Source organism: Lissotriton helveticus, chromosome 1_2 (assembly GCF_964261635.1).
Source record: "Lissotriton helveticus chromosome 1_2, aLisHel1.1, whole genome shotgun sequence".
Taxonomy (NCBI): Eukaryota; Metazoa; Chordata; class Amphibia; order Caudata; family Salamandridae; genus Lissotriton; species Lissotriton helveticus.
In genome coordinates, this window is record NC_136058.1 from 262,072,774 (window position 1) to 262,098,124 (window position 25,351).

Sequence of the window (25,351 nt, forward strand, 5' to 3'; positions counted from 1 at the left end):
ACCGCCCTGATCGCAGCCACCGATGACATCCGAGCCCTGCTCGACAACGGAGAAACAGCGGCCCTCATCCTCCTAGACCTTTCCGCGGCCTTCGACACTGTCTGCCACCGTACCCTAGTGCAGCGCCTCAGCAACGTCGGAATCCAGGAGAAGGCTCTGGAATGGATCATCTCGTTCCTCGCCGGAAGGACACAGAGAGTCCGCCTCCCCCGTTCAGATCAGAAGCCACCGAAGTCATCTGCGGCGTTCCTCAAGGCTCCTCGCTCAGCCCAACCCTCTTCAACGTCTACATGAGCCCCCTCGCAGCCATCGCACGCCAACACAACCTCAACATCATCTCCTACGCCGACGACACCCAGCTGATCCTCTCCCTCACCAACGACCCCGCCACCGCCAGAGCCAACCTACATGAAGGGATTACAGACGTAGCCAAGTGGATGATGAACAGCCGCCTGAAACTGAACTCGGACAAGACGGAAGTCCTCATCCTGGGATCTTCACCCTCCGCCTGGGACGACTCCTGGTGGCCCCCCGCCCTAGGCAGCGCACCCAAACCAACGGACCATGCACGTAACCTGGGCTTCATCCTGGACTCCTCCCTCTCCATGACCAGACAAGTCAACGCCGTCTCCTCATCATGCTTCAACATCCTACGCATGCTACGTAAGATCTTCCGGTGGATCCCCACCGAGACCAGGAAGACGGTCACCCAGGCCCTCGTCACCAGCCGTCTGGACTACGGCAACTCCCTCTACGCTGGAACCACCGCCAAACTCCAGAAGAGACTCCAGCGGATTCAGAACGCCTCAGCATGACTCATCCTAGTCATTCCCCGTCGCAGCCACATCTCCGGACACCTGAGAGATCTGCACTGGCTCCCGGTCAACAAGAGAATCACCTTCCGTCTCCTCACTCACGCACACAAAGCCTACACAACCAAGGCCCAGGATACCTCAACAGCCGCCTCAACTTCTACGCTCCCACTCGCCAGCTTCGATCGACCAGCCACGCCCTCACCGCCGTCCCCCACATCCGAAGAGCCACCACAGGAGGAAGGTCCTTCTCCTACCTGGCCGCCAAGACTTGGAACTCCCTCCCGACCCACCTCCGCCTGACCCAGGACCACCTTGCCTTCAGGAAGCAGCTCAAGACCTGGCTGTTCAAGCAGTAGCGGACCCCCCCTCCCCTAGCGCCTTGAGACCCTCCGGGTGAGTAGTGCGCTATATAAATGCTTTGATTGATTGATTGATTGACAACCCATTTCAGAGGGAGAAGGGCAAGCCGGGGTTACTGGGCCCAATCATGGAGGTTGAGATCTTTTTCTCCTGATGTCTTGGGGCCAGACCTACTATGGATCCTGAGCATTCTGCACTTGCCTCTCAGTTGTACCTGTGGATGAGCAGCCCAAGTCACCCTTGGGAGGGAAGTGTGAATACAGGTTAGTGAAAAGGACTCAGAACTCAAAGAGCACACAGCAGTGTCAATAAATCAATGTCCAGTCATATAATAAAAAGAAGCATTTTATTTCTAACTCTAAACTTATGACATGTATAAACAATAACATATTTCACTTTGAGGCCGGGACCCTTGTTTTCCACTGGAAAATCGCTGTCCCACCCACTCTTCGTCATGTGGTAGGGTTTATTCCCTATTTGGGCACACCCTCTCCCCTTTTAGATTCAAGATCACTTTTATTATTAAGGCAACAGGGTACAGCAATCAGCCCACCTACATCCATTGGCTGGTTGGGAAGCATCAATTATACTTATAACATGGTAGGGCAAGGTATACAGAAACAGAGGAGTAAACAGTCAGGGTAAGATGTGAAAAAGTGTAGATATGTGTCCTGACAACTAAAGGGGAGGACGAGACAGCAGGCATATGATAGGAATGGCGGGGAGATATGAAAGTCTGAGGTCATCCACTATCTACCAGTTTAGGTAGGCTTACGGTCAAGATGGGTTAGACGGAGAACTTGTAAGCATATCTGGCAGGTCAGCTCTCTAAATTCATCCGACAGGTACCGATGCATTCCCCCATGTGTTAAAAAATAAGGGTAAAACAAGGGTAACGCATAGGATACCACCACCTTCAGCTTCTGTAATCCCAGCCATTCCCATAGTTTGTGCAGCCAGTCTAATTGTGCTGGGATTGCCTCAGAGCCCCACGGGAAAGTAAGGTCTGTTTGGCATCTCCCAGTGCTGGAGTAATGGCACAGCCTTTTGCCAACTTTAGGGGGTATTTACCTAGACGGGTAAACCCAAATGAAGTCACTTGGACCTGGATATAGAACAGTACATTGGAACAGTGGTCCCAGTAAACAATTTATGAACACACAAACTACAATAATTAAAACAATTAAATGGAAGAAACGTGGTATACATAATGAACAGTGTTATTTAATCACACTGAACATACATTGGTTCATAGCATTTGTTTCCACAATGTCAAACAAGTACAGTGGCCCCGGAGGAGAAAGGGGGGGAGGGTGAGGGTATTGTGGTTGAAGAGAGGATAAGAGGGTGAATAAAAAAAAGTGCAAATCACAAAATCTGTTGCTTAAAAAGCAAAAGGACTCGCATTTAAAGCCAGATTATTCACAATGTATCCAAACGTTAGATAGCCATGGTTTAAAACAGTAACACAGTGATTAATCGCTGCTGGTCAAGCTGGCTAATATTACAGATATCGACGTTTCGACCCATAGAGAATAGTAGGTTGTTTGCTTCCTTACGCCGGGGTCTTCCTCAGGACAGGAGTAAAAGGAAGGTGGGGTTACCTAGGGATAGAGCATAAAGAACCTTAAAAACTAAGTTTATCCATATGAAACGTGAACTTAAAACTGAACAGAGCCCAATAGTTATCATGAAAAGCCCGTAACTGAGGGCTGGAAGAGGGAGTGAGGGCGCGTAGACTCCAGAGTGAAGAGCGAGAACAGTCACCTGCAAGAGTAAGGTGCAGAATCAGAATTAGATTCGAGAGGCCCACCTGTGTAGTAAAAAGGGTGTTAAGCCGGATCCGTCAACTTACTTGAGGGGATATCAATCCATGGGGAAGAGAAGAAAGGCCATGCCGGATTAATCAGCCGGGCCTTGAATTCTGTTAAATTCTAAAAACAAATGTGGAGAAAGTGCTAGTCAGGACTCAAAGATACATACTCTACCTCACGGACAGGAAACTGGTTACGTTGTATTCCAACTCATGTTCTGGACAGACTGAAATACCTGATATAATCTTCGAGTCGGGCAAAAAAACTCAGTTGATTACAGTCTCTAAAAATAAATAAAGGGACAAAGGTTCTGGTTAGTAAACGGAACCCAACACTATCATACTATTAATTAATGCTGATTATAGCTACGCGCATTGCACAAGGTTACCGCTGCTCACAGGAAACGTCTCCGTTTTTGTTGGAGAACCAGGGCACTGATCCCTGCTGTTTAAATAGGCAGGCTTAGAGAAGTCAAACGCACAAGTGTATTGTTACCGTGCATGCGCTCAATGCATGTCAACCCATGACAGATGCAGAAGTAAGGGAAGACAGACTGTCAAAGGATGCCCCCTTCCTTGACCTATCAAAAGCAGGTAAACACCGGTCTAATCTCTTGAGGAAAATCATTGCGATGTTAAATGGTATTGCCAGAATGCATGGTCACCATCCCAGCATTGGAGACTTTACATATTAGAGAGAAGAGGGATTACGGTAGCTGTTTATAAGAAACGTACGGTAAAATCCCTAAGAGGAAAAAATTGAAAAATCCTCAAAGTATTCAAAAGTCATGTGTGCGCAAAGATGCAAAGTAGTTAGGTTATGGATATATTGCTTCTACCTGAAAAAAAGGCTCAAAGAGCGATTTTGGTGGGATGATTTTCTAATGCAACTAAAAGAAGAAAGTCCTTCTTTGGTTTTAATAAACCCCTCACTCACCGACCTGGTCGGTGACATGCTTCATCATCGGGGCCACCTTGATAGCCGAGTGCCATCAAGGTGTGCTGCGACACCTGAAATACAGTGGAGCTGGTATATGAGTGATGAGTGCAAGAAAAAGGTGGGTGTGTTAAAAATTGTCCTGGTATGGCTTATTGGTGAAAATTTTTTTTTATTCTTAAGACTACTGGACAATATTAAAAGAGTATGTGTAGATACAATAGTAGGTTTAATTATGACCAGGTGTATCTGAAATGTAAGTGGAAGGTCTACATGTTTCAAACCGTAATTGGAATTACCGGTTTTTCTTCAGGACCACGAAAGGAAATGGGTGGTCAGGGTTCACTAACACCCTGCCATACCGTCATTCCTTTGTACCCCAGTAACAAAATAGAGTTACAGGGCAAAAAAACAATTTATAACCCGGTGGTGGTTATGCTGGGAATAAAAAGACCTGTGGAGAGAAAAAGTATCAATCACAAGAAAACTCGTTACATGCCTGCAACGTAGTGAAGTGACGAAATCTCCTGTCTCTGTGAGTCATCCCACACTGAGTTAATGCGAACTAATGCAGTGCATTTGTGCTGCTCAAATACATAAAAGTGGCGTATTGGCGCAAAAACAGCCCGTTTGGCTTCCTGGCACACCTATCAATAGTAGTGTGCTTGGTGAGAATGATCTGTGATTCATCTGTCACAAGCATCCATTCACTATAGGTGCGTGACTATGCAACAATCATATCCTTATAGGTGCAAGGAAATACGACGTGCTACTGCTTCATCATGATCCAAACAGGACAGTACAAAACAAACACGACATTTAACACACAGTAGAAAAGAGCTTACTCCTAGTTAAGGGTCATTAGGCAGCACGGGATTAGAGGGAAGGGCGGCCTTAGTTGGAAAACATATTCTGCAATGGAAAGGGGAGACAAGGCTTAGTACCGGGTTTGGTGATTAATGGTACTGGAAAGGTTCGAGTAAAGAAACGGACGGATTCACGTTTCATCAGCGGGCATCTGGATTCAACTTACAGTTTTCGATAGGTCTAGTCAGACGGTGTACCTAGTATGCCCCTCCATGCGCCCGTAATGAGAGCGAGTGGTGAGCCGAGTTAAAACGGCCGTCATCGTGGTTGCGGTGGGCGTGGTCGTCTCACCGTGATGACGTCACGCGCTTCCCGAAGTCATAGTATGGAAGCCTCCAAGGTACACGCGATGATGTTACCAAGGGAACGCCGCTGTGTATGGAGAAGTCAGTAGGGAGCATTAGTATAAGAACTTCCATTTGCATAATAGGCGCAACAGAGCAGTGAAGCGCCTAGATACTTAGACAAGAGGGAAGGAAATATGGAAAATCACAGTCCCTCGTACGATGGTTACAAAAAAAGGGGGGATGGTACTACAAGGGCACCCTGACTCGGGCTGTACTGTAAAATGGACAGACACAATATAAGGCTATTATCACTAGATAAAATAGCCGGCGGTACAATGTATTAAAATGTAATAAAAACATGAATCAGACAGGGAAATATGGGGTTGGGTTGAGTAGCAGGCTTTTGGGATATGAGCCCATGAAAACTAAGGGCTTAATATATCTTGATAAAGAGGGAGTGCAAAAAGCGTTTCTGAGGTGCAGATTTTATAGAACATTCGCCCATGGTATGGTATCGTTTAAACCATTGATATGTGTAGATAATCTGTAGACCCATCTTTGCTCTTTCTCATACAGACGTTTCTGTAAGTTAGGGCCAGGAGATAACCTCGTCTGGCACTTGTTTACAATTTTATTTGGGTATCCGCGCTTTTGCAGTTTCTCAGATAAATCATTGGCTTGTTCCTTGTATTCAGAAAGTTTGCTGCAGTTCCTGCGCAATCTAAGAAATTGTCCATACGGCAGGTTTTCCCTGAGTGGGCGAGGGTGGAAACTCTCGTACCTTAATAGATTGTTCTTTGCAGTTGGTTTGTAGTGAGTTCTTGTCTCTAGCCGGTTATTTTCCTTGCTGATCACCACATCCAGGAACACAATTTTTTCTTTGTCATAGCAGTTTGTGAATCTGAGGTTCACATCGCAGGTATTAATCCAGGAAATAAATTGGTCCAATTGCTCGACAGGTCCTTGCCAAATTGCTAGGACGTCGTCGATATAACGCTTCCAGAATGTCAGATTTTCGCGAAAGGGATTTGCCTCATTCAAGATAAATTTTTGTTCGAAGTCGTACACGTACAACCCGGCCACGCTTGGGGCAAAAACACTTCCCATTGACGTGCCCCCAAAGTAGTTGCATTTCAATGCCATCTTCGCACATTCCAGAATGAAAGCTCTAGGTGTATTGTGAGACCAATCGGTATTTTCCTAGGTGTTTTCAAGAACTTGGATGGTGTCATCTCGAGGTATACTTGTGTAAAGACTTTCAATGTCAAAACTTAATAGGACAGTGTTTTCGTCTACAGCTAGATTTTGCAATAGATTCAGTAGACTCTTGGTGTCTTGTAGATATGTCATTGCGTTTTGGATAATAGTCTTTAAAAAGAAATCACAAAACCTGGACAGAAGTTCTAATAAAGAACCAATGCCTGAAACAATTGGGCGTCCTGGGGGGGTAGCCTGCCCTTATGCATTTTCGGCAGGATGTAAAAATATGGGATTTTTCCTTCTGTGGTACACAGGTAATCCGCTTCCTGTTTAGATATCCTCCCAGTAGCTTCTGCGGTTTCCACTAGTTGTATAATTTCAGTTTTTAATTCATCGGTGGGATCTGAATCCAGAGTTTGGTAATTTCTGGTGTCACTGAGAAGGCGTATGCATTCCTCGCGGTATGTAGTTTTATCCATAACCACCAGACCCCCACCCTTATCGGCGGGTTTTATTATGATGGTTTCACAGGCACGTAATTCAGTTAGTGCTGTGTTCTCGGCTCTACTCATATTCTGAAATTGGGTGGAGACCTGCATGTTTTCAACATCATTGTATACGGCCTGTTCGAAAGCGTTCGATTCCACTGGAGTGGTATGTGGGGGTGGTGTGAAGGTAGATTTTACTCTTAATCCAGTTTCATTTTCAACTTCGTTTCCTCTTGGAGGGCCCTGTTTCTCAAAAAATGCTTTCAGTCTTAGTTTTCTGAAAAAACCTGCCAATTCGCACTGTAATCGGAATTTGTCCAAACGAGCTCTGGGGACAAAACCAAGACCTTTGTTCAAGACACTCTCTTCTGTAGTTGATAATGGTCTAGAAGATAGATTCGTAACTAGGGTCTCGTATTGCTGGGCCCTGCCTTGCTCTTTGTTCGGTTGCTCACTGGATCGTCCTCCTCCCAGTGTACCTGGTTGGGTTGTCTGTTTTTTCATCTTCCCCGACGGCCCCTGCGAAAAAAAGGAGGCCGAAATTGGTTCTGTTGAAACGGGGGTGGTTGAAAATGTGATTGAAAAGGAGGTTGCCATCCATACATGGGGAAATGTGGCGGTTGGTTGTAAGGATCTTGAAACATTGGCGGATTGAAATTAGGCCAAAAATGTTGTCCTCTTCTACCGCCTCTGCCTCGTTGTTTATTATCGCTGTTGTTTGATCCATTGCTACTGTTCGATGAAATACTTGAACCATCAGAATCAGATGCGGACTTCTCAGGTGGTTTAAAGTCTGGGTCTGAATAAGGGTAGGTGTTTTTAAAGGAGAACCTTTTCAAATCCTTCTGGAATTTTGTGACTTTTTGTTGGGTCAGGTTCTCTCTGTATTCATTTATCTCCTTATTTATTTCGTCGAGTTTCCTTTTGTACCCGGTGATGCTTGTCTTGATATGTGTTTCGGTTTTCTGAATTTCAATCTGGATAGCTTCTGACAATCTCAGAGCCGTTTTCAGAATTAGCACAATCCAATCATGCGTGCAATGCCACGCTATTAGGGCCCAATCTTTTCTGAATGTGGGATCATTCAGGAAAATACGTGGTGCATTCGTCACCAGAAGGCCTTTCAGGGCCATGTCATTTGTTAAATATTCCTTTAGGATGGTACCATGTTGAATAGTTCTTATGCGATCCCTCTTCATCTCTGTCAACTTTTCCCAATCACCTGTCTGTGATATTGTTTGTGAGATACTAGCATCTGCAAATCCAGAGATTTCGCCCATGATGGCGTCAATCTCTTCTGTAGAATATGAAAGGCCTTGATTTTCTCCCATGTTGTCTACTGTGTGTTGGGTGTGGTGTTTGGAATGTCAAGGGATCAAAGAAGGACAAAAACTCTCGCAGCTGTGCGCTGCCAAGATATGCAATAAACAAATGGAGAGAGTAAAGGGATTTTATCCACCGAAGTGGACGGAAAAGTACTCCTGGTCCCCTGGGCTAGGTATCTATATAACAAAAAAGAAGGAGTACCACCTGAAAAAAAGGCTCAAAGAGCGATTTTGGTGGGATGATTTTCTAATGCAACTAAAAGAAGAAAGTCCTTCTTTGGTTTTAATAAACCCCTCACTCACCGACCTGGTCGGTGACATGCTTCATCATCGGGGCCACCTTGATAGCCGAGTGCCATCAAGGTGTGCTGCGACACCTGAAATACAGTGGAGCTGGTATATGAGTGATGAGTGCAAGAAAAAGGTGGGTGTGTTAAAAATTGTCCTGGTATGGCTTATTGGTGAAATTTTTTTTTTATTCTTAAGACTACTGGACAATATTAAAAGAGTATGTGTAGATACAATAGTAGGTTTAATTATGACCAGGTGTATCTGAAATGTAAGTGGAAGGTCTACATGTTTCAAACCGTAATTGGAATTACCGGTTTTTCTTCAGGACCACGAAAGGAAATGGGTGGTCAGGGTTCACTAACACCCTGCCATACCGTCATTCCTTTGTACCCCAGTAACAAAATAGAGTTACAGGGCAAAAAAACAATTTATAACCCGGTGGTGGTTATGCTGGGAATAAAAAGACCTGTGGAGAGAAAAAGTATCAATCACAAGAAAACTCGTTACATGCCTGCAACGTAGTGAAGTGACGAAATCTCCTGTCTCTGTGAGTCATCCCACACTGAGTTAATGCGAACTAATACAGTGCATTTGTGCTGCTCAAATACATAAAAGTGGCTTATTGGCGCAAAAACAGCCCGTTTGGCTTCCTGGCACACCTATCAATAGTAGTGTGCTTGGTGAGAATGATCCGTGATTCATCTGTCACAAGCATCCATTCACTATAGGTGCGTGACTATGCAACAATCATATCCTTATAGGTGCAAGGAAATACGACGTGCTACTGCTTCATCATGATCCAAACAGGACAGTACAAAACAAACACGACATTTAACACACAGTAGAAAAGAGCTTACACCTAGTTAAGGGTCATTAGGCAGCACGGGATTAGAGGGAAGGGCGGCCTTAGTTGGAAAACATATTCTGCAATGGAAAGGGGAGACGAGGATTAGTACCGGGTTTGGTAATTAATGGTACTGGAAAGGTTCGAGTAAAGAAACGGACGGATTCACGTTTCATCAGCGGGCATCTGGATTCTACTTACAGTTTTGGATAGGTCTAGTCAGACGGTGTACCTAGTATGCCCCTCCATGCGCCCGTAATGAGAGCGAGTGGTGAGCCGAGTTAAAACGGCCGTCATCGTGGTTGCGGTGGGCGTGGTCGTCTCACCGTGATGACGTCACGCGCTTCCCGAAGTCATAGTATGGAAGCCTCCATGCAAATGGCAGTTCTTATACTAATGCTCCCTACTGACTTCTCCATACACAGCGGCGTTCCCTTGGTAACATCACCGCGTGTACCTTGGAGGCTTCCATACTATGACTTCGGGAAGCGTGTGACGTCATCATAACTCACTAACTCAGCGCATCTGTGTATTCAGTGCTTTACAGAGTCAATACACTGGGACATTAATGAACGTTGTGTTACACTGCCAGGAGCAGATCTGAAATCTAAGGCTTTCCCTAAGAATGTGCCAACCCCGCAGTCCTCCGGTCTCTAATCACTCACTTATTACAACCTGACATGGCTCGCTTACTCACCACGGTATTCAGCTGCCAAATGATCCCAAGGTGAACAAGGCGATCGAGGTGTATGCACGCCCTTCACACTCCCCGAGCACGGAGCACCGAGGATTAATGCCCTTTCTGCACTTCAAAAGAACGGCAGTCTGTAGGTCTATAGTGGGAAATGAACAGCTCAATGGGTGCGTGCGCTACGTGCAGGACATAGGCTGCGCAGTGGGCGCTGCACGCCATATACTAGGCATTGATGGCATTTGTTTTACTGCGGCGTGTGCACACACTTTATTGAATGGGCTCAATGTGTACAACCTTGTCTACCACACAATGTTACAATCAATCCTGCTCAAAGTAAAACCTGCAAATTCGGGAAACTGGGACAAAAAAACACAATCATACTCTAATGAAAACTTGTATTTGCTTAAAACAGATTTTGAACAAAATGAGGCAATTATTGAGGTAATACGAATCCCTGCCGATTATTCTGAACGTGTTTCATTCCATGTTCTTATGCTGTCTAAGCCATTACAGAGGAGTGCCGACCATATGCAAATCAGTCTCATTCCCCAAAAACTGCCTCCTGACTAGAGCCTCGGCACTTATTTTTTTACAAATTAACCACTGAATTTGGCACATTGCCTACAGAACCTCATTATAGTAGGGCCACTGTATTCCTAAATTATACATATATGTCAGATTAATATTCGCAGTTACACAAACGAAATGCCTTTATTCATAAAGGGAAAACATTGGAAATGTCAAAACATGTTGTCATTATTCAACATGGTAAAACGGTAAACATTGTATGTGCGCAAGGGTAAACATATATGGTTTTGGTTCCAGTATATTTACAAGACGTCATGGCAGATATGTTGTACCTAATTTGGAGAAAAACAGAAGTTCTTGTTCACATAGTGAGCAGGGATTTAGTAACATGTCTACATTAGGTCTCATGTATGGATATCAATGCACAAAATGTGCAATATGCCCTAAAATAAAGGGACAAAGGTTCAGCTTAGTAAACCGAACCCAACACTATCATAGTGTTAATCAATGCTGATTGTAGCTACGAGCATTGTACAAGCTGACCGCTGCTCACAGGAAACGTCTCCGTTTGTGTTGGAGAACCAGGGCACTGATCCCTGCTGTTTAAATAGGAAGGCTTAGAGAAGTCAAACGCACAAGCGTGTTGTCACCGTGCAGGCGCTCGATGCATGTCAACCCATGACAGATGCAGAAGTAAGGTAAGACAGTCAAAGGATGCCCCCTTCCTTGACCTATCAAAAGCAGGTAAACACCGGTCTAATCTCTTGAGGAAAAACATTGCGATGTTAAATGGTATTGCCAGAATGCATGGTCACCATCCCAGCACTGGAGACTATGCATAGTAGAGAGAAGAGGGATTCCGGTCGCTGTTTATAAGAAATGTACCGTAAAATCCCTAAGAGGAAACATTTGAAAAACCCTCAAAGTATTCAGAAGTCATGTGTGCGCAAAGATGCAAAATAATTAAGTTATGGATATATTGCATCAGGGCTGATGTGCTGTACCTAAATGCTCGAAAGATGTCATACGTCAGAACCTCTCAGCCGTGGTGTTCATTAAAGTAATTAGGGGCCCATTCACAATCTGGTGTTAAACGACCCCGTTATACTTCTGTATTGTATTGGCACCAGTGCTAATTTGTGCCGGAGCTTTCCGATGCTTAGCACCGGCACTTATTCATCAGGGCCGGGTCTACATAATACCACTCTTCTACAACTCTGCACGTCATATGGCAATGTAAATGTGGCGTACGCATAGCCTTTCACTAGATGGTCAAAGTATATAATTAAATTAACTCACTAACTCGGCGCATCAGAGTATTCAGTGCTTTACAGAGTAAATAAACTGGGACATTAATGAGCGTTGCGTTACACTGCCAGGAGCAGATCTGAAATCTAAGGCTTTCCCTAAGAATATGCCAACCCCGCAGTCCTCCGGTCTCTAATCACTCACTTATTACAACCTGACATGGCTCGCTTACTCACCACGGTATTCAGCTGCCAATTGATCCCAAGGTGAACAAGGCGATCGAGGTGTATGCACGCCCTTCACACTCCCCGAGCACGGAGCACCGAGGATTAATGCCCTTTCTGCACTTCAAAAGAACGGCAGTCTGCAGGTCTATAGTGGGAAATGAACAGCTCAATGGGTGCGTGCGCTACGTGCAGGACATAGGCTGCGCAGTGGGCGCTGCACGCCATATACTAGGCATTGATGGCATTTGTTTTACTGCGGCGTGTGCACACACTTTATTGAATGGGCTCAATGTGTACAGCCTTGTGTACCACACGATGTTACAATCAATCCTGCTCAGATAAAAAGTGCAAATTCGGGAAACTGGGAAAAAAGACCACAATCATACTCTAATGAAAACATGTATTTGCTTAAAACAGATTTTGAACAAAAGGAGGCAATTATTGAGGTAATACGAATCCCTGCCAATTATTCTGAACGTGTTTCATTCCATGTTCTTATGCTGTCTATGCCATTACAGAGGAGTGCCGACCATATGCAAATCAGTCTCATTCCCCAAACACTGCCTCCTGACTAGAGCCTCGGCACTTATTTTTTTACAAATTAACCACTGAATTTGGCACTTTGCCTATAGAACATCATTACAGTAGGGCCACTGTATTCCTGAATTATACATATATGTCAGATTAATATTCGCAGTTACAGAAACCAAATGCCTTTATTCACAAAGGGTAAACATTGGAAATGTCAAAACATGTTGTCATGGTAAAACGATAAACATTGTATGTGCGCAAGGGTAAACATATATGGTTTTGGTTCCAGTATATTTACAAGATGTCAGGGCAGATATGTTGTACCTAAATTGGAGTTCTTGTTCACATAGTGAGCAGGGATTTAGTAGCATGTCTACATTAGGTCTCATGTCTGGATATCAATGCACAAAATGTGTAATGTGCCCTAAAAAAGAGATCAGTTGGATCATTCAAGTGTGAGCCAGGCTAATTGAGCTTGGCTAACTTCCAACTCATTCAAAACATTTTGGATGGAGTCTAAAAGGGACATCCATTTGCATTCCCTTACATTGAGGATCGTTCCATTTTTGCCTCCCCTAGGGCCAAAGGAGGCCTTCTCAAGTACCACCCACTGTAGTTCATCTGGGCTGTGATCTGCAGTTCTAAAGTGTTCAACCAAGGGTGCTCCCTGCACCCCACATCTTATTCGACTGCAATGCTGGAGAATGCGTGCCTTTATTTTCTGTTGGGTTTGGCCTCCATATATAAAGCCGCACGGACACACGATGCTGTAGATGACATTGTTCGAGTTGCATGTCGTAAAGGACTTCAAAGTAATCATATGATACTAGCATGTAAATTCTTTGGGTTGAATAGTTGTTCGGCATGCCTTGCACTGGCCGCACTTGAAGTGGCCAAGCGTCGGTGGTAGATTCCACAGTGATTGGATAGATGGTGCCTCAGGGTTCTCTAGGAAGAAGCGTACTATGTGGTCCTTGACACTTTTGGCTTTCTTATATGAGTGCATGGGAGGGTTGCATTGCTCTATATCCTCTGATATCAGGACCCAGTATCTGTTAACCACCTTTTTAATGGCATGACTTTGTGTAGAAAAAGTGGTGACGCATATCATCCTTTGCATTATAAGGTACAACAGTTATCCTCCGAGAGGACTGAGAGACAATCTACCCTTCGGACAGTTCCTGCAAATCCCCAGGAACTGTTCTAAAAAACGGATTTTTTTGCTCAATCAGATGACCTGAGCCAACGACTGATGGAGAGAGGCTACCCGAGGAAGTTGATTAAGAGGGCACAGAAAAGGGCGTGGTATAGCGTGAGAACCTGCTGACACCCAAAGATAAGGGAGAGGGGTCCATGCAAAGGATGATATGCGTCACCACTTTTTCTACACAAAGTCATGCCATTAAAAAGGTGGTTAACAGATACTGGCGCCTGATATCAGAGGACATAGAGCAAAGCAACCCTGATGTCTTATTTAGGGCACATTGCACATTTTGTGATCTGATATCCATACATGAGACCTAATGTATACTTGTTACCGAATCCCTGCTCACAATGTGAACCAGAACTTCTGTTTTTCTCCGATTTAGGTATAACATATCTGCCCTGACATCTTGTAAATATACTGGAACCAAACCACATATGCTTACCCTTGCTCACGTACAATGTTTATCGTTTTACCATGTTCAATAATGACAACATGTTGTGACATTTCCAATGTTTTCCCATTGTGAATAATGGCATTTGGTTTCTGCAACTGTGCATATTAATTTGACATATATGTATAATTTAGGAATACAGTGGCCCTACTGTAATGATGTTCTGTAGGCAATGTGCCAATAAAATACAGCTGCGTAATGGGGTTGTTTAACACCAGATTGTGACTGGGCCCCTAATTACTTTCATGAACACCCCGGCTGAGAGGTTATGACGTATGACATCTTTCGAGCATTTATGTACAGCACATCAGCCCTGATGCAATATATCCATCTCCTTGTGTTTGCTTTGTTCGCCCCAAGTTGGCAGGATATGCCTAGACGTGGGTCCCTTGCTCACTTTGCCACTGGATTCAAACTAGCCTGGCTGAAGAGGGCTTCTAGCCCGAAACCGGTCCCAGGATGCTTGTTTCTGGTCCAGGGAAGACATGGCTTGGCAGTTCGGGCTGGACTGTTCCCATGAGGCACAGGGTCAAGACTGATTTGCATATAGCTGTGTCTGAACTGAGGTGGCAAAGTGAGCTAAAGAATGATGATGGATTTAACCCAGATCTGTGACTGGGGGTGAGTGTTTAAAAAGTTTCAGCACTCCATCCATCATCTCCTTGTGTTTGCTTTGTTCTTTCTAAGTTGGCAGGGTATGTCCAGACGTGGGTCCCTTCCTCACTTTGCCACTTGATTCAAGCTAGCCTGGCTGAAGAGGCCTGTTAGCCCGAAACCGGTCCCAGGATGCTTGTTTCAGGTCCAGGGAAGACATGGCTGGGCAGTTCGGGCTGGACTGTTCCCTTGATGCACAGGGTCAAGACTGATTTGCATATGGATGTGTCTGAACTGGGGTGGCAAAGTGAGCTAAAGAATGATAATGGATTCAACCCAGATCTGTGACTGGGTCTGAGTGTTTAAAAAGTTTCAGCACTCAGTCCATCATCTCCTTGTGTTTGCTTTGATTGCACTAAGTTGGCAGGGTATGCACAGACGTGGGTCCCTTACTTACTGTGCCACTGGATTCAAGCTAGCCTGGCTGAAGAGGGCTGTTAGCCCAAAATCGGTCTCAGGATGCTTGTTTCCTGTTCAGGGAAGACATGGCTTGGCAGTTCAGGCTGGACTGTTCCCATGAGGCACAGGGTCAATATTGATTTGCATATAGCTGTGTCTGAACTGGGGTGGCAAAGTGAGCTAAGGAATGATGATGGATTCAACCCAGATCTGTGACTAGGGATAAGTGTTTGAAAAGTTTCAGTATTCCGTCCATCATCTCCTTGTGTTTGCTTGGTTAGCTCTAAGTTGGCAGGGAATGCCCAGACGTGGGTCCCTTGCTCATTTTGCTACTGGATTCAATCCAGCCTGGCTGAAGAGGGCTGTTAGTGTGAAACCGGTCCCAGAATGCTTTTTTTTGGTCCAGGGAAGAGATGGCTTGGCAGTTCGGGCTGGACTGTTCCCATGAGGCACAAGGTCAAGATTTATTTGCATATAGCTGTGTCGGAACTGGGGTAGAAAGGTGAGCTAAAGAATGATGATAGATTCAACCCAGATCTTTGACTGGGGGTGAGTGTTTGAAAAGTTTCAGCACTCCGTCCATCAGCTCCTTGTGTTTGCTTTGTTCGCCTTATGTTGGCAGGGTATGCCCAGACGTGGGTTCCTTGCTCACTTTGCCACTGGATTCAAGATAGCCTGGCTGAAGAGGACTGTTCCCATGAGGCACAGGGTCTAGACTAATTTGCATATAGCTGTGTCTGAACTGGGGTGGCAAAGTGAGCTAAAGAATGATGATGGATTCAACCCAGATCTGTGACTGGAAGTGAGTGTTTGAAAAGTTTCAGCATACCGTCCATCATCTCCTTGTGTTTCCAATATATCTATAACCTAATTATTTTGCATATTTGTGCATACATAACTTTTGAATACTTTGAGGGTTTTTCAATTTTTTTCCTCTTAGGGATTTTACAGTACGTTTCCTATAAACAGCGACCGGAATCTCTCTTCTCTCTATAATGCATAGTCTCCAGTGCTGGGACGGTGTCTATGCATTCTAGCAATACTATTTAACATCGCAATGATTTTCCTCAAGAGATTAGACCGCTATTTACCCGCTTTTGATAGGTCAAGGAAGGGGGCATCCTTTGACAGTCTGTCTTCCCTTACTTCTGCATCTGTCATGGGTTGACATGCATTGAGCGCCTGCACGGTGACGACACACTCGTGCGTTTGACTTCTCTAAGCCTTCCTATTTAAACAGCAGGAATCAGTGCCCTGGTTCCCCACCACCAATGGAGACATTTCCTGTGAGCAGCGGTCAGCTTGTACAATGCGCGTAGCTACAATCAGCATTGATTAGCACTATGATAGTGTTGGGTTCAGTTTACTAACCGGAACCTTTGTCCCTTTATTTATTTTTAGAGACTGTAATCAATGGAGCTTTTTTGCCCGACTCGGAAATTATATCAGGTATTTCAGTCTGTCCAGAACATGAGTTGGAATACAACGTAACCTGTTTCCAGCCCGTGAGGTGGAGTATGTATCTTTGGGTCCTGACTAGCACTTTCTCCACATTTGTTTTTTGAATTTAACGAAATTCAAGGCCCGGCTGATTAATCCGGCATGGCCTTTCTTCTCATATTCATGGATTGATATCCTCTCAAGTAAGTTGACGGATCCTGCTCAACCCCCATTTTACTACACATGTGGGCTACTAGAATCTAATTCTGATTTTGCACCTTACTCTTGCAGATGACTGTTTGCGCTCTTCACTCTGGAGCCTATGCGCCCTCACTCCCTCTCCAAGCCCTCAGTTACAGGCTTTTCATGGTAAACTATTGGGCCCAGGCCCCTCTGTTGAGTTTTAAATTCACGTTTCATATTGATAATCTTATTTTTTACGGTTCCCTATGCTCTATCCCTAGGTAACCCCACCTTCCTGTCACTTCTGTTCTGAGGAAGATCCCTAAGGGACCAAACAACCTACTATTCTCTAGGGGTCGAAACGTTGACAACTGTAATACTAGCCAGCTTGACCAACAGCGATTAATCACTGTGTTACTGTTTTAAGCCATGGCTATCTAACTTTTAGCTACATTGTGAATAATCTGGCTTTAAATACCAGCCCCTTTGCTTTTTAAGCAACAGATTTTGTGATTCTCACTTTGTTTTATTCACCCTCTTATCCTCACTTCAACCACAATACCCTCCCCCTCCTCCCCCGTTTCTCTTCCTGGGGCACTGTACTTGTTTGACATTGTGGAAACAAATGCTATAAACCAATGTATGTTCAGTGTGATTAAATAACACGGTTTATTAAGTATACCACGTTTCTTCCATTTAATTTTTGTAAATATTATAGTTTGTGTGTTCATAAATTGTTTACTGGGACCGCTGTTCCAATGTACAACTTTAGAGGGTATGTCAGGAGATTCCGAAGTCCCAGCAAAATGTAGTTGGGAAACCTAGTTATGTCTGTGTCAAACATTTCGTCCACCGCAACCAGTACTTCACTCCAAAAGAAGCTTATCTTGGGGCAAAGAATATGAGTGAAGGTGCAACGTCACAAACAATTACTGTCAACCTCTTTTTTTCACTGGATAACCCTGGCCTGTGCAAACTACCAATAATGTGCGATTTAAAGAAATAGTTATTTGCTGGAGGTATTGTGGGCTGAGGCACGTGGAGGATGTTAACCCATTCTTTATCATAAAGGTGTGTTCGCATTCCACCTCTTATCTTCGCTGCACAGTTGTTTTCTATGCTTTCTGCAGGGTGGTGAGAAAGGTGTAGATATCAGAGATGAGACGTTTGTCGGAAGAGTGGGTAAGAAGCCATTTATCGAATGGGGTAAGGTGTCTACCGGCATGGGACAGAGCAGGGGTCATGGCAGTCAATGGCGTATAGTTGTGTACTGCCAGCGAGCCGCAGATGGGAATCCATAGGTCAACTGGACCTGAGCGAACAACAAAAGGACATCTGACATTGAATAGGTCACCTACCCTTTTGCAGTTAGCCTCCTGCATGCGGTAAACGGTGAGCCATGGAGCACCGGAGGAAAGTCTGGGCTCCCTATCGGTGTCTTGGAGAGATGGGAGCAGAAAGTCCCCGCTGGCGCTGTACCCTGTCCCAAACTCCCAAGGTGGCTCAGAGTACCGGTGCAGTTTCAGTAGCCGTGGAACCTTCCAAATATGGATGCCTGCCAGTGCTTGAGCAATAAAGCACCAGTGTTTTCAGTACAGTAAGGCTGATACCACCAAATAACGCTGCTGCACCGCCTGATATTAGCACTTTAGGTTGGTAACCCCCACCCCTCCAACCGATTGAGATAGATATGCCTGTGGCTTTGCCATATGTGCCTTCCTACCGTCCCAAATGAATGCACAAATAAGTCCCTGCAATCTGTCCAGCGTCCATGGAGGAAGGCGGGGTTTAGGCGGGGTTGGAGTGGCAAAGTCTGCATGACATATAGGATTTTTGGTAAAAGCGTCATCTTGACGGCTGCCAAGCATCCTAGCCAAGAGAGACTGGATCTCTTCCTCTTGGATAATCTGAGTGGTTCCCATCTGCTCCTCTTCTAGGCTCCTTGCACTGGCTACCAGTTCGCAAGTGAATTGTTTTTAAAATTTGCTGTATGACACACAAAGCCCTAATGGGGAAAGGTCCACGATATTTAGCCTTGAACCCTACCCTTTATAGTCCGGAAAGAGTTATATGTATGATCAGCAGACAAAATGTTGCTTACACTCCCTCAAATAAAAAAGTCTCGTTCAGGGGGAAAGTGTTCTCTTATTTGGCCCCTTTTTACTGGAATGCCCTTCAGTTCATATTTCTGCCTGGGTCATCTTAAATTCAGGAAGTTACTCAAACCTGAGCTGTTTTAGCTTTGGCAAATGTTTCTGTGACTGCTTTTTTGTTGTTGGGAGGCTACTGCACCCAGATACCCATTGAGGGGTGAGTCGTGCACAACATAAATAACTGTAACATAACATAACATCATTTTTTAAAAACTTTATTTATTATACTGCATGATACAGCAAGCAGCGTGCTAAGGAGCCCACGCTGTGCATCAATGAAATGACAAATAAGATGCAGCTTTTTTCTTTTTGTCCCCACCCAAGCACCCCAGTCCAACTTCGAAACACATAAACACAAGTGGCAGACTATACATAGAAAGATATTACTTCTGCAACATAAAAAGGAGCAAAATGAGTGAGTAGGTTATACAGAGGCCAGTTCTTCAACTTAAGCAGATTTTTCTGCAAGCTATTAGGTCATATCTGGGTGTTCCAGCAAGTATGTGGTCAGTGGGGTCCAGAAGTCCCTGGAACTAGAGAGCATTGGGAATTCCTCAGCTTATGTCTTCACTTGTTCTTTGCAGTATACTAGGTCTCTGATCCATTTCGTCAAGTTGGGTTCCGCCTTGCCACCCCAATGCATTGCAACAGCACATTTCGCAAACAGAGCTGAAATAGAAACAGTGTGCCTGTTGCATGGCTTGACCTTCTTCAGTAGCCCTATAAGACATAGTTCTGGCGTACATAGAATCTTTGCCAGTGTCATATCATATCAGAGAGTGCTTTCACAACCTGCTGCCAAAATCTGTTTATGAGAGTACAGCCCTACGTCAATTGCATGAAATTGGCCCCATCCTGCCCACATCTAGTATATCTCGCATCCTTCCTCAATCCAAACTTCAGCAATTGTGCAGGGGTGTAATACATCTGATGCAGATACTTAAAATGTATAATGCAAAGATTACAGTTGGGGGTCAGGCGCCCAGTCAGTTTACAGCAAGATTCCCAGTTTTCCAAGGAGATGGGTGATCAAGTTCCTTATTCCATTTATCGAGCGCAGAGGAGCAAGACCAGTCATTTCCCCTTTGGGATGCATTATATAATCTGGTAATCAATGCATTACTGTCCCCTCCCGATACAACCACCTGTAGCGCTTCAACACTCTAGGCTCCTGCGGAAACTCAGGGTACAGAGTACATACTGCCAATTGCAGCCTAGTATATGTGAAACCATGCATTGCTTTGTATGTTTGACCAGCCATAAAATCATTCAAGAATAAAAAAGACTCACTTAAATACATGTCCCCAAGTTTCGTGACACCTGCATTTTGCAGGACACTTAGGGCCCCTCACTCCAGTGCCACAGAAATGCTCTGGTGTGCCTCAATCGGCATGTCTGGCGCATATAGATTTTCCCTCCGTACCCGAGCAGCTAGGGCTTTCCACGCCAGAACAGTACTCCTGACCGGGTTGAGCTCCTTCCTTGTGTCACCCTCGCCTTCATGCAGGAACATAGCCCCTAATGGGACTGGAACTGCAATGTCCGCCTCCACCACCAAATGTGGCAGGTATCGCTGCGGATAGTGCCAATAATGCCAATAATGCACAAAATGCGCCTGCGCACACAGGTAGTATAAACGCAAATCCGGTGCTTCAAACCCGTCACGATCAAACGGCAATGTCAGCGTGTTCCAGCTACATCTAGGCTGCTTGCCAGCCCATACCAAGGCCAGTAGACTAGCCTGCAAATTTTTAACAAGAGCTGCATTCAGCGTTATTGGAATATTCACAAAGAGATAGAGGAGTTTGGGAAGAATAGTCATCTTCATGATGGCAATTGTATCCGCCAATGATAATGGCAGATGAGTCCAATGTGGGACCTGATCTGCAGTCTTAGTAATGACACGTCCGTAGTTCATCCTAAGCACTGTATCAGGGTCCATGTGCACCCAAATCCCCAGGCATTTCACAGGATCCGCCAACCAGGAATGTGGGTCCTCCAGTACTGTCTCCTGGGTACAGTCTGTCAGTGGGAAAACAGTGGATTTTGCCCAGTTTATACCCAACCCAGAGGGTCCCTCAGACAGAACGTACTCGCGATGACAGTTGCGTGGTCGGCTCACAGACTAATAACATCATATCATCCGCATAGAGCGGGTGCTGCCGGAACCCCAGGGTAGCCTCAGCGTGCTTTTGTCTTGCATGCTACCGGCCCGAGCGCCAATGAAAAGAGCATTGGGGAGAGGGAGCAACCCTGCCTGTTGCCCCTGCATATTGAGAATGTATCCGATACCAACCCATTAACTTGCAGCATGGCGACCAGACCTGTATACAAGAGTCGCACCCATTTTAGAAAAAATGGCGGCATTCCCATTCTCCGCAGGACAACAAACATGTATCCCCATTGAATCCAGAATCACTGCAACTGCCAGGAGCTCTGGGTCCAGGCGATGTATTACAGCAAATATAGTCCATAGATTATGTACGGTCGATCGCTTGGGGACGAATCCCGACTGGTTCGGGAGGGTCAAAATTGGGATCAGAGGGTGTAGCCTGTTGGCAATTATTTTTGCCAATATTTTTGTGTCAATGTCTATTAGGGACAGTGGCCTGTACGACTCGCACTTTTTTGCAACTTTGTCTGGCTTTAGAAGTGTAACAATCAAAGCTTCCCTGAGGGTGGGGGTAGCGTACCAGATTCATAGGCCTCAGCAAATACCTCAAGCAAGTGCTGGACCTCAATATAAGCCTAATAAAATTCACTGGGCAGCCCATCTAAACCCGATGCCTAACAGGTCGGGAGGGCAATTATAGCTTCTTTTACATCCTCCACATCAAAGGGATGTGTCAGTTATTCACGCTGACCATAAGATAACCACCCCAATGCAATGTTATCTAGATAGCTGGAAATGTCATCTTCTCTAGCCGAGGGCCTGGTCCCATATAACTTAGTGTAAAAGTCGGCAAACACCTTACTAATCTCCGGGTGGAGTGGCGAGCAATGGAATCTTCATCCAGCATCTCCACAATATGGCCCTGTCCTTTAGGAAGCGACAGTTTATGCGCCAGAGACCTACTAGGTCTACCACCCTCTCCATAGTATTGTGCCTTGCATCTCCTAGACCTATGCAGAATATCCTGGTCAGCTGTCTGATTGTGTTCAGATACCAATTCCCTGATATGCGCCAGAGTCGTGGGCGAGGGACTTGGCTCATATTCATGTTGCAACTCACTGATCTTAGCAGCTAGGCTACTTATTCTATTCCAGAGATCCTTCAAAACACCAGCCTATGCTCCAATGCATTCCCCACTAATTGTAACTTTAAAGGCCTTCCAAAGTGTGCCCGTGCTATCAACTGAGCCCTCATTTTCGGTGAAAAAGTTGGATATAGCAGCCCCAATCGTGGCCCGGAACACCGGATCTAGTAGGAAAGATTGCTGTAATCGCCACTGAAACGGTGGCCTAACACATGCAGGAACATTAAGCTCTAAAAGCACAGGAGAGTGATCAGAGAGCATTTTTGCCAATTGTTTAATGAAGACAGTCCAGGGGCACACCTCCTGTGAAACCAACCAATAGTCCAACCTGGACCAGGAACCAGGAACCAGGAACCGTAGACACAAATGTACCCTCTCTAACAGCCGGATTTCAGGACCTCCATAGATCTTGAAGACCCTCAGTCTCCATCAGCTCAACCAATACCTGAGCAGCCTGTTTCCCCTGCCCCACCGCATCCACCGAGTGGTCGAGCCTGGGATCCAGGCACACATTTAGGTCACCAACCCATATTACTACCGAGGAGGGAAAGGAGGAGATACGCCTCCAGTCATCATTAAAAAATGTTGGATCATCTATGTTGAGGCCATAAGTATTCACAAAAAGCACCGTCGTGCCATCCAGTTTGCCCTGGACCAGAAGCACCCTGCCCTGCTCATCGGCTTCGGACTTAATTAAGGTGAAGGGTTCCCTTCTTGACTAGAATCAACACTCCTCTAGAATAGGAAGAATACGATGCTGAAACACTTACCACAGCCCAACGACCCCCCACGTTTTGCACGGTATGTTTAGTAAGATGCGTCTCTTGAAGAAACGCGACCTGCACATCTTGTCTGTCTAGAAATGCTAATACATTACTGATCTTTTTGGGGTTATTAAGACCACACACATTCCATGTTATTAACCTAATAGTACCGCCCAGACATGCATTTAACCATCATACATTGCAAGATATCACTTTGCATGCATCTCAGAAAGGGCCATCGTGCCACCAAATATGCTGCAGAGTGTATGCCAAGTTCCCCCGCTTCCCTCAGCCACCCACCCACTTCAGCATCCCCAACTTTCTAAAGACATCCTAATGAAATACAAACAACCCTTCAACGAAAACCTAACCCAGAGCAATCGCCGGGGTACACCCATTGGGGAGCACTAGAGTGCATTCAGCCTCCCAGTTAGAGGGTAGGTGGCTGATTTTGTCCATAGTATCAACGTGACAGCGCAGTCAATGCTCAGTGCCTGTGAGACCTTGGTCCATTCCAACTTTTCTTACAGTGCTCACATGCACAACAGGACATATGCCCAACATGAAGCCCCCACGTAATACAATATTTCACATGGAGTTACCCAGCATCGTTGAACGTCCCTCCTCACAGCGGCCACCAAAACAGACAAGCGAGGAAACAACGGGCAACATGATCACTGTTATGCAGGCCCAACTAGCAACTCACTGTTCCTCCTCATCTGGATCCCCAGCAGTTTTGCGGCGATGCTTCTTCAGTGACTTGAGATGTTCCATTGCGGTTTTCGGGTATTGAAGATCTTGTAGGCCCGATCCTCAGACGTGCAGGATAGAGCATAGCACACGGGATGCCATCCGGCAGCAGCAACTTTTTGACCTGCGCAAACTCCCATCTCACCACCTGCACAGCTGCGGTAAAGTCCAGGAAGAAAGCCAACGCGTTGCCCTGATAGTTAATTGTGCCCTTTTCTCAGGCCATTTTGAGGATGCTGTCTCGATCACAATAATTTAACAGCCGTGCAATTTTAGGTCGCGGCGGGCCCCAGGGATCGAGCGAGCTGCCAGGGAATGGTGTGCATGTTCCACAATCATCATCTGCGATAGAATGTTCTCCAAAAGAATGTCTGAGCATTCCCTCTACGTATACCTCCATCTTCCCAGTGATGGTCGACTCTGGCAGACCTGTGATCCTCAGGTTGTGTCTCCTGAATCTCGCCTCCAAGTCTTCATTCTTCGCCTTTATGAGAGCCAGCACTTTTTCCATGTTCAAGATTTTGTTGGAGACTGTGTGCAGGTCGTCTTAAGCTGTGGAGACTCGCTTCTTGACTTCACCCAACCTAGTGCCATGCTTGTCAAGCTTGGCAGACTATGATCCATTCGTAAGTTAAGTGCGTCAGTTTTCCCATCAATTGACTGTAGGCTCTGCTGTATAGCCAGAAGTGTGGATTCCAGAGTCGGAAAGCCACTGATGGAGCCTCATCCTCAGAGTCCGAGGCCTATCTGGTTTGCGATCTTCCCAGTTAGCGCATTACAAATATGAGGCAAGATTGTGTCTTGTCGGCCTTCCCCATTGCACCCAGCTCCCTTGCATCAATAGCGGTCTCCTCTCACCACTACCCAGTCCGGCAGAAAAATCACCATGCAGTGGGGCGGGTCTCTTAAATGTACTCTTGGATCCGCCGATATATAGCTATGTCGGCACAGGCCTACAAAACCCCAGGCCACTTCAGCAACTGGCGCAGACACCGGACTCTCCGACTCCAGAGCAGTCCACTAGGATTTTGAAGGCCTGGAAGTGGATATCCCTGCAAGTTGGGCATCCCAATCTAGCCACTCACGTATCATCAGCAGCCCAGTCGTCCAAATGTTCGGTGCACAGCACACCCAAACTTTCACTGCGCATCAACCAGCAGCACACTTTCCTCCAAGGTGTCACTATGCGTTGGGGGACATTAAGGTTCTTAAAATCCAAGATGTTGCCAGATGTGCAGGTAGGCACCTGCAGGAGTCAGTACAACTGCATCGCAACACCAATGCAGCAGATCAAGTCACCGGGGGGCCTTATATTCGAGGCCGCAGCAGCAGATTAGTCCAGCACCGCACCTAGGCCCCGTATCACGTCCCCGCAGGTAAAGAGGTGCTAGCTCCACATGTAGATCCCCAAGGACTTGCCCGCCTCTTTCCCAGCAAAATCACTCACCATGGCCACAACGCAGCAGGTGAGGGGCGTCCTTGCCTGCCGCTCCAGAAGTATCAGCACCTCCGAATAGGCCTTCTGGCAGCAATCTTCTTATTCACTTGGGCCCTCACCGCTCCTCCGCCACCCCCACGGCCAAGTTCCCAAGCAGGTAGTAACTCCAGGGGCCTCCGCAGTAGAGGGTAGTGAGCGCG